The 11,377-nt window shown below is 35.2% G+C and overlaps 1 pseudogene across 1 annotated transcript; it reads right to left on the reverse strand.

The window, feature by feature from the left end:
- Window positions 1–5,801: 5,801 nt before the first annotated feature.
- LOC308499221 (large ribosomal subunit protein eL32-like) lies at window positions 5,802–6,210 on the reverse strand (annotated as a pseudogene). Its single transcript has one exon. The product of its transcript is annotated as a large ribosomal subunit protein eL32-like (transcript).
- Window positions 6,211–11,377: the final 5,167 nt, after the last annotated feature.

Below are 11,377 nucleotides of genomic sequence, written 5' to 3' on the forward strand. Positions count from 1 at the left end.
AATATAATTTTAAATAAAATATATAGATACCCATGTTTCTTTAGCTACATCTTTTATTCTTTTCTATCTTTGCACTGTTATTTACTTGCACTTATTGTCTTCCCTCTTAGTTCCCTCTTAGATATAAAGCTACTCGAGATTGGATTCCCTGTTCTAATGAAGGCAACATTCCAAGAAATATTTATATAATAATGTAAATACATAAGTTAATTGCAACTGCTTAGGAAGGATAGAAATGAAGATATTAATAATATTTGTTGTGTTCTTTTACTACTCCTAGTAAGAAAATTATTTTTAAGAAGTAAAGCTATCTCACATCTAGTTCTAAAAGAAAATATTGGAGAACACTTTCGTCGCTTTAGGTCAGGCAAAGATGTCTTTAATGGGACACAGAAAAGCACTAATAAAGGAAAAATGAATACATTACACTATATTAAAATTAATAACTTCTGTTCATTAAAAACATTAAGAAAAGGAAATGATAAAGTATAGAGTGGGAGAAAATATTCATGAGATACATAAAAGACTCAAACCCAGACATAAGAAAAAAAAAATCTTCTACAAATTAATTTTAAAAAAAGGGATCAACATCTTAATAGAAAATAGGCAAAAGACTATAAAAGACCAGGTACTTCACAAAAAAGGATATCTAGATGGCTGATAATATTATGAAAATGTACACCACATCATCAGTCATCAGAGAAGTAATGGATATTAAAACCACAATGAGATACCACAACATACCCACCAGAATGATTAAAATTACAAAGGAAAATCAAACGATTACAAAGTGGTTGAAGAAGTGAACAAGAATGCTACTAAGAGCATAAACTGATATGACCACGTTAGAAAGCAATTTGGTGGCATCAGCTAAAGCTGGATAATCTTTGACCTACTGTGAATGCATGCATGTGCTCATCTAAAGACAGGTACCAGAATGTTAATAACCCCATTCCTCATAATAGCTAAAACCTGGAAACAAATGTCCATCAACAGAAAATGTATAAAGTCATGTGGCACATTCATACCAAAGCATGTTGTATAACAATTTGTTATTGCTAAATACAAAAATATGGATGAATTGCATAAACACAATGTTGAGGGGTTTTTTTTGTTTTTACAAAGCAGACACAAATGTCTTCCTATTGTGGGATTCAACTTATGGAAAATTCAATACCAGCCCAAATTAATCAGTAGTGTTGGAAATCAGATTGTGGTTATCTTTTTCAGGGCATAGTGAATGGGAGAGCAAAGAGGGAAGTTGCTAAGATGCTGTTATATTCTATTATTTCTTAATCTGTTGACTGACTATACAGGCGTGATCACTTTATAAAAATTCATGAAGTTGTAAACTTATCATTTGGATAAACAATTCTGTATGACTTTTATAAAAGATTTTTTTTAAATAAAAGATTTCCACAACTTTATTTGTAGCAGCAATCTCATTGCCTTAGGCATTATGCCAAAAGGTTGTGTGTGTATAAATTACATATCCTTTTAATAGCACAAAAACTATTAAAAATCAATATTTTTATATTAAGAGGTAAAATTACAGAGTGATTTATTCAGGCTACAAATAGGAACTATAATAAATGTTTATTGATTTTAATATTACGAAGGCTTGAGAATTTAAATCGGAGTTTCAACATGCAAAAACAATTCATTTGTTCAAATGACCTTGGTGTTTATGATTAACTGTGAATTTGATTAAGCAGAGGTATACGTTATCATCTTGCAATGTGAAAGTGTTTCCCTATCCACTTTTTTCCCCCTTGGATGGATCTATGGTATTCTGGGAATGTCCTTAACATTATAAACTTATTTGGAAAAGTAGGTAATACTTAAAATACACTTAAGTGAGTTATCCTCCATCAAAACAATCAGAGGAAGAACCAGAATTAAGTATTAAGAATCTCTCTAGGCCAAGAGACAAAATCTGCATTGTCTGTATTCTGAGGAAATCTTTTTTGATTTTTGTTTTGTTTTGTTTTATCGTTTGTTTATTTTTTTCTAGAATGAACTCAAAACAATCACTAGGACTTCAAGGCCTAAAACAAAGTATTTTGTTAAGTCTTTTGGGTTTTAGTATATTTACTCAGTAATTAGATTTAAACTTAAACATTGGCCACAGCTTTAAAGGATAAAAAACGTCACAGCAGGGCATAGAGCAATGTGGCCACCTCAGACAGGGCATAGAGCAATGTGGCCACCTCAGACAGACGAGGAATGACTGCTAGATGAAGAAAGGGAAGGAGACTTCTTAGACCTGCTATCTTAGTCCATTAGGGCTGCTATATCAAAATACTGGGTGGCTTATAAACAAGACATTTATTTCTCATAGTTCTAGAGGCTGGAAAGTCCAAGATCAAGGTGCCAGCAGATTCAGTATCTGGTGAGAACCTGCTGCCTGGTTTATAAACAATCATCTTCTCTCTGTGTTTTCACATGGCAGAAGGGCAAGGGAGCTCTCTAGGGTCTCTTTTATAAAGGTAGTAATCTCATTCATGAAGGCTCCACTCTTATGGCCTAATCAACTCCCAAAGGCCCTACTTCCTAAAACCATCATATTGGGGATTTTGTTTCAGAATTTGAATTTGGGTGTGTGTGGAGGGGGTGCAGTGGAGGGGAGGACACACAAACATTTAGTCTATGTCCTTGCCATACTTTTTTGAAATTCAAAGATGTGATTACTGGTCGATTACTTCTGACATGATAAAAACCCACAAAGCCATAGCTAAAAGGCCCACCACACAAATCCTTCAAAATGAATACTAATGTTGAGAACAACCTTATTATTTCACCAAGCCTCTCCCTATGTCCCACCCCTTAGAGGGCCCTGCATATTCTACACACACACACACACACACACGCACACACACGCACACACAGAGACACACACACACAGAGACACACACACAGAGACACACACACACACAAAGAATGCATACAAAGATTACAAACAGAGATGGTGTTACAGGGGATTTTAACACCCTGTTGACATCAACAGATAGCTCTTCTGGACCAAAAAAAAAAAAAAAGAAAAAAACGACAACACAAGTGGTCTTAAATAACCCATTAGACCAGATGGAGTTAATTGATATTTTTACAGCATTTCACCCCAAAGGAGCAGCATATACATTCTTTTTAAATACATATTGGAGCATTTTCCAGGATAGACCATACATTAGGCCATAAAACAAGTTTCAATAAATTTAAGAAGATTGAAATCATATCAACCATTTTCTCTGACCGCAATGGCATGAAACTAGAAAACAAAACAAAACAAAAAAAACTAGAACTAATAAATGAATTTAGTAATGTAGCAGGATACAAAACTACCATTCAGAAATTGGTTGCATTTTTATACACCAATAATGAACTATCAGAAAGAGAAATTAAGAAAATAATCCAATTTAGAATAGCATCAAAAAGCACAAAATACCTAGGAATAAATTTAACCAAGGAAGTAAAAGACCTGTACTAAGTAAACTATAAAACATTGAAGAAAGAAAGTGAAGAATGCAAGTAAATGGAAGCATTATATCGTGCTCATAGATAGAAAGAAATAACATAATTAAAATGTCCATACTACCGAAACCAATCTACAGATTGCATGTAATCTCTATCAAAATACCAATGGCATTTTTCACAGAACTAGAACAAATAATCCTAAAATTTGTGTGGCACCACAGAAAACCCCAAAGAGCCACAGCAATCTTGAGAAGAACAAAGTTGGAAGTATCACACTACCTGATATCAAACTATACAACAAGTTTATAGTAATCAAAATAGCATGGTATTGGCATAAAACAGGCACATAGATAAATGGAACAGAATAGAGGGCCCGAAATAAACCCATGTCAACATGGTCAATTAATCTATGACAAAGGAGGCAAACATATGCAATGGGATAAAGACAGTCTATTCAATAATTGGTGTTTAGAAAACTGGACAGATACATGCAAAAAAAAAAGGAACTAGGTTACCTTCTTATAATATATACAAGAAGAAACTCAAAATGGATTAAAGACTTAAATGTAAAACCCAAAACCATAAAAATCCTAGAAGAAAACATAGGCAGTAAACGCTAATATTGCTGTTAGTAATTTGTTTTCCTGATATATCTCAATGACAAGGGAAATAGAACAAAAATAAACAAATGGGACTGCATCAAACTAAAATGTTTTGCACTGCAAAGGAAACCATCAACAAATGAAAAGACACCCTAACAAGTGGGAGAAGATATTCACCAATGATACATCTGATAAGGGTTTAATAGCTAAAGTCTATAAAGGACTCATACAACTTAACACCAAAAAAGCAAATAATTTAATTTAAAAATGGGTAGAGGACCTGAATAGACATTTCTCCAAAGAGAACATACACATGGCCAATAGACATAGGAAAAGATGCTCAATGTCATTAGTCTTCAGAGAAATGCAAATTCAAACCACAATGAGATATCACCTCACACCTGTCAGAACAGCTATAATGAATAAATCAACAAACAACAAGTACTGAGGAAGCAATGGAGCAAAGGGAACCCTCATGCACTGTTGGTGGGAATGTAAATTGGTACAGCCATTATGGAAAACAGTATGGAGTTTACTGAAAAAATTAAAAATAGAACTACCTATGACCCAGCGATACCACTTCTGGGTATTTATACAAAGAAATCCAAAACACTAATTTGAAAAGAAATATGCACCCCCTATGTTCATTGTAACAATATTTATAATAGCTATGACACGGAAGCAAACTAAATGTCCATCAATAGATGATTGGATAAAGAAGATGTGGAATATACAATGGAATGTTATTTTTTTAAAAAAATCTTACCATTTGTGACAACATTGATGAATGTAGAGAGTATCATGCTAAGTAAAATAAATCAGACAGAGAAAGACAAATACCATATGATATCATTTATATGTGGAATCTAAAGATCAAAATAAATAAACAAAGAAAACAGAAACAGACTCACAGATACAGAGAACTGATCGTTGCCAGATGGGAGGGGGGTAGAAGAGTGGGTGAAACGAGTGAAGGGATTAAGAATTACAAAATGATAGTTACAAAATAGTCATGAGGATGTAAACTACAGCATAGGAAATATAGCCAAAAATATTTTCATAACTATGTATATATAAATGTCTAATCACTATGCTGTACACCTGAAACTAATATAAAAAAATTGAATGTCAACTGCAAAAAAAAAAAAAAAAGTGATATTCCTGGAACGATAGAGTATTATCTGACTACAGACCAGCCTTTTACCTTTGCAAAATGTAGGGCAAGTTAAAAAAAATAAAATGGAGACCCACGTACCATATGTCTAAATATTTAAACATTATAAATCAATCTAGAAACTTACATAAAATGTTTCATCTTCCTATTCTTACAAATATACCTTTCATAGCATATATTTTGGGCTCATGTGCCTGCAGGGGCTCTGTCTTGTGTGTGTCATTCTGGGGCCCCCCACACTGGAGGAGCAGCACTTTGCAGAGCATGTCCTTCTCCGGGCGATGCAGAAGCAAAGGAGCAAGCCTGCCTTGCGTGAATATTTCAACTCTGCTTGCACCATATTTATTAACTTCCCATTGGTTAAAGGAAGTCAGATAGCCAAATCCAAAATCAAGGAGACAGGAAGTACATTTTATTTAAAAAGAGGCCACGGCAAAGGAATAAAAAGATTATTCTAGTAGAACAAAGGAAAAATTCAGACCTTTTATTTTATTTTATTTTATTTTATTTAGAATTTTATGCTTTTATTAAAACACAATGTGCACACAAGCTATCTATTCGTTTCCTTCACGGCTCAACCTGGCACTAGGATTAGTGACTCTGATGGCCAGCTGAGCGCTCCTTCCACAATGGCTTTGTGGTTCTTTGAGGAGACGTTGTGAGCAATCTCAGCACATTAAGATTTGTTGCATATCAGCAACACTTCAAGCTCCTTGACGTTGTGGACCAGAACTTCCAAAAGCCACTGGACAGCATGTGCTTTGTTTTCTTGTTACTCTCATAACCGATGTTGGGCATCACAATCTGGCCCTGGAATTTTCTGCACAGACTATTGTGAATGCCTCTGGGTTTCCGCCATTTACACTTAATTTTTATATATCGGCCTGACTGGTGCTGGATAAACTTCTTTGTCCTTCTTTTGACGATCTTGTGCTTCAGGAGTGGTCTGAGGGCAGCCATCATACCGAGTAGGAGATGAGTACCACCTCCTTAAGCAGTGCAGGGGAAGCCAACCAAATTATTAAACCCACATTACTCAAAGGTACAGTTCTTCCTATTCTGTCACACAACTTTGGCCGTGGAACTTTGGCTTTGGCTATTGCTATGGCTTGCCCTGGCTATTTTAAAATTCTCTGCTTGGGAAAAGGAGTAATTTTACAAAAACTATAATAATTAAAAGTTCATTGCAAATTAATGTGTCACCTTTTGCAAACATGATAAATCAGTACCAAACAAATGTTTCAGTAGATAAAAAATGAATACAGTTCAGCTTGCAGAGTCTAGCATAAAACAGTGTTTTTACTGAGAATTGTCTACTGTCTGATTAAACACTAAAGGGCTTTCCTTTAAGCAAACACACAAATAATAGTAAAATAGCTAAGAATTTGTACAGTTGGAATTTGTACAGGAGGATAAAGAAAATGATAACAAATATTCCATTTATAAGTCCACATTTCAGACAAGTGTATATTTTGAATTAAAATTGTTTTTCCAAATAGTAAGAAATTTGTGAAAAACTAGATGTCCTGCCATACTCAGCAGATAAAAATTTTAATATTAACATTTTAAATTGATCACCAAGCAAAAGTTATTTATAAATTCCTGAATGAGTGATAATTTTTTTTCAATTTGATCCTAAGCATGAATTTTTTTTTAATTGGATGAAAGGTAGTATCTGGCATCATGAAGTTTAAAACCCAGTAGATCAATTAAAACACACTATAGCTAGAACACAGGCATAAAACTGATACCAAGTTGCTTGTGAGAAGTGATGAAATAAAATAGTTTGTATTATGAGTCAAAGTATTATCTGCCCCTACGTTGGGGAGGGTTACATTACACCTTCAACCTCATGCAATATCAGACATAGCTAAGTGACCCTGTGGTTGAATTATACACGTCTGCCCTACTGACTTCAGGCCTAGCCATAAAACTTGATGCATACCTTCCTGCAGGAAGATGATGTGTCTCTGTGTTGATAAACTCAGGACTTGTTTCACCAATGACATACTCTTAGAAATGACTGGGACAGAGAGAAGATTTGGGTGCCGTTTTGTGGTTCTACTGTGCTGTTTTCTCTCTATGATGAGACTGTACACATCTCCCATAAATATTGCTTCCTCAGCCTTGGTCTGAAGTAAAGATGTCATGGAACAGAATTTTGGGTGACCTTTGATAAACCTGTAATGTGAGTGAGAAAAAAATCCTGTCATTGTAAGCCATTAAGATTTAGCTTAACATAGCCAAGCAGTAACACAATATAGCCTAAACATACTGCTTTAGAAGTAAGTTTATTATTGACCCCAAAAGTATGTGCTACCATAACAAAAGACCTGAAACATGTGGCATTAGCTTCTGTGCTGGGTATGGATAGCAAGAAAACCTTTTTGCAGTGGAAAAATGACCCACGTCATATAGTTGCAAACTGAAATAACCTAGAAGACAGATGATGTACTAAAAATGAGCTTGTGGCTTTAAGAGGAGACATAGTGTTGGTACAATGACTTGGTTGCTATTGGCTATGTTTGATAAGTTACTAAAGGGAAGACATGGACTCAGAAAAGGATAATTTATAAGCAAGAGTAATAGGAAATGAAGTACATATTCTGATAGTATTGTAGTATTGAAAAATGCAACTGTTTTTCATCTCCAGCTGATAAGAGATTAACCCAAAAGAGAAAGCTTTGGGTGACAAAGACCAATTTAAAAGGAAGCTCCATAGGAAAGAGATAAAAATCAAGGATGTGACCATAAAATCCATTTCAAACCTTCTGAATCAATTAAGAGAGCAAACAAAAACCATTGCAGTTGGACAAAGGGCAGAGGGAGAATAGACTAAAAGCATGGCTCCCCCTCTTGAAAATCTGATGAGCTTCAAGTTCCATAATTAACTTTAGAGAAACATGTATTGAAAATAATCATTTGTGTGAGTATTAATAAAAGAAACAAAACCAAATCAACTAGATAAGAAGCCATGTAAGTTTTTGATAGAGTTGCACTCCAAAAATAGAGCTAGGAAAGTGAAGGTGTCGGGAGTAGGATTTGAAGGATCCAAGAAATAGTCACTAATGACTTTATCCTGAAGCACTAGTACAAGTGCTAGGACAACTTGGAAGTTGAGGGAAAACACAAGAAGCCTGTGCATTTCCCGGCCAGAGAACCTGGCAAAGGAGGAGCTCATGGAGAGTTCGGGGCAAGCCTCTGTGGGCCTTTATCCAAGCTTGGATGAACGTGAGGCAGCTGTTGGTCAATACAGCCAGCCATCAAGATGAGCTGGAGCAGAGGAGAGGACAGGAGGCCCACCGGGAATCACTGTATATCATGTCTACCACCATAACCCTCCAAGAGTAACTTTCTCTGCTCTCATCTGCCTTCCAAATCTGAGCAAAGTTATTTTAACTGGCCAAGTCTGTTCTACACCATACAGAAAGGTGTTCTGAGAAATGTGGTTTCCAACCTTAAGGAGGAATCCAGGCGCTAAGTGAACACTAAGCAATCTAGCACAGAACGAAGCAGGCTGAGAAGCTGCTTAGCCCCAAGGAGACCATATTCAGATATGGCGAAAGATGATAACGAAAGAGGTAGGAACTCCCGGAAGTTAGAGGTAAAGGTCAGAAAATACAACAGACTGAAAATCTACTACAGGAAGAGAGACTAGTATGTAAACTTGGAACAGTCCCTACTCCAAAGCAAGAAGGAGCGCCTTGCTCAATTAAATTTCAAAATTTCTATGGACTAGTAACTGCTCTGTGCCTCCCATTATTCTCCTTCCCAGAAAAAAGGGCTTATTCTGGTTATCCTATCCCTATTCTTCTTTCCAATTAGTGTTCAACTGGTCTCATAATTTTTTTTTTATTTTGTCAGGTGTTGGCAAACTATAATATACAAATGATACATATTAAATCATACCATATAAATACTATAATGTAATATAATATAAGTAATACATATTTAAATATATAGTATATTGTATAACAAGGAATAATATATAAATTATATATATAAACATATAAATTATATTGTATAACTATATTATATTAAATTACACAAATTTAATGATTCTTACTTTTTAATGTAAAAAATAAACACATTACATAAATTATATATAATTTGTATATGTTATATTTAATTTATTATATAAGATTTACTTACTATAAGTGATGACAGATCTCCTGTTTTGTATCTTCTGCCTTAGTTCCAATTAAAAATTTGAAGATGAGAGCCTTTCAATTTGAGTGGGATTAAACAAGAACATGTGCAAAAATCAGTACAAAACCATCTTTATGACTGTTGAAACAAAATAGATGTTAAGTGCCTATCTATTGAATGAACACATTAATGACATGTTTATGTCAATAATATTGCAGTTGCCTATCAAGGATGCCACATTTTATTAAATATCCAGAGATTTACTGAGAAGATTTTGTAACCGACATCAAACTCTACAATAAGCTTTGTACATTCATTTTCTCTGATTTGCAAAGTTAGTTACAAGTAAAGATTTTCTCCAACTTTGGGTAGAGTCTCTTTTAGAATTCAGAGTCAAGAAACAAACTTATGGAGCCTTATGTGTATCATCAGTAAATGCCTTGATGGATTGGAATTTCCAGAAGCCAAAAAAATGAACGTAGAAATGTAAAATAGTACCCATAAGGGGAAAAGCGACACAGATTTGTCTTCGCCGTATACCTCCAGAAATTTTCAGATTTCAGATGGGCTCTCAGTTTGGATTAAGTTTAAAAGTGAAAATTTTAGTGACTCTATACTTAAATCATCTCTGAGTTATAGAGGAACAGGGGCCCACCACATGATGGAAGCACTTCCTGTTACAAGGAAATCTTCCTTAGGTATCCTTCTCTGACCATTCCTCAACTTTTAGTAAGTATATGCAGTTAAGCACTGGTAGAGCACAATATTTAAAAATACATTGGTTAATAAACCCTCAGGTCTTTGAGCTCAGAGATCCTTGTACCATCCCTGAAACCTAATAAAGGGCAGAGAACAATGTGCTATTCAATACATGTGGACAGTGAATTGATTTAGATTAGTGAGTCTTATACAATAATATGTACATTAAAATAACAAATGGGGATTCAGAACTTGAAACAAAAATCTGAACCATTTTTAAATAGAGTTTCTTAAGGCTAGGTATCATATCTTTCTCTTCCTTGTATTTTAGGACTGTAGCATAGCACAGGGATAAAGACATTCACAGTAAATGAGTGCTAAATAAGTGAACTCATAAGTCAGACTAGTTTCCTGCTTTTTGTTTAGAATATACTGAACATCGGGAAAGACCTCCCCCAATGTTATATATCAAGGAAGAAAGGCTTGTTCCAGGCATTTTCTTGTTACCCTGCGTAAGCACAGATCTCTGGTGCTGTTCTCCCTCTTTCTCAGATGTCTGTCATTTTGGCAAGTTAACTCCACAAATCTGGTAGCTGACAAGTTTTAAGTGAATCTTTCCAGAGACATTTGAATTATCAATCCTTTTCATAACCCAGGTAGAGGATCTGAATGGTAGACTTGAAGCATTAAACGAACTGGTGGTCATAGTGTGAGGTGTACGGGCATAGGTAAGAAAACCAGTTTAAGATTCTGTCTCTAAACTTTACAACACAGCCCAGTGAGATAGATACTATTATCCTCATTTCAAAGATGAGAACAGTTAGAATTTACTATGGTGTTTTTCGAAGTTTGGCTCTGGACTGGTAGTGTTAATTTAGCATCACCTGGGAACCTGTTAGGCAAATTCTTGGGCTCAACCAGACCTTTGAATCAGAGACTCTGGAGAGAAGCCCAGCACTCCGTTTTCCTAAGAGTGCTAATGTTTGAGAACCCCTACTTTAGAGAGTTTAAGTGATTTGGCTTGCCCAGAGCCACACACAGATGGGACAGGCAGAGCTGGGAATTCACCCCACACATCCAATGCCAGCCTCTCACTCTCCTCACGTCAGGGAGGCAATTACTCACCCACTGTCTCGAAAGACCATCCCTGTACCAGAATTGAAATTCAGTAAGGGTAAAGATGAATCCAGTTCCTAGAAGAGCCTCACAATCTCAGCATTTTAAAGACTCTTAAAAATCAGCTTATACATAAAGCCCAAAGAAGTAAATACATCAATTTCCT

This window comes from Rhinolophus hipposideros (assembly GCF_964194185.1).
Source record: "Rhinolophus hipposideros genome assembly, chromosome: 6".
In the NCBI taxonomy this organism is placed as follows: Eukaryota; Metazoa; Chordata; class Mammalia; order Chiroptera; family Rhinolophidae; genus Rhinolophus; species Rhinolophus hipposideros.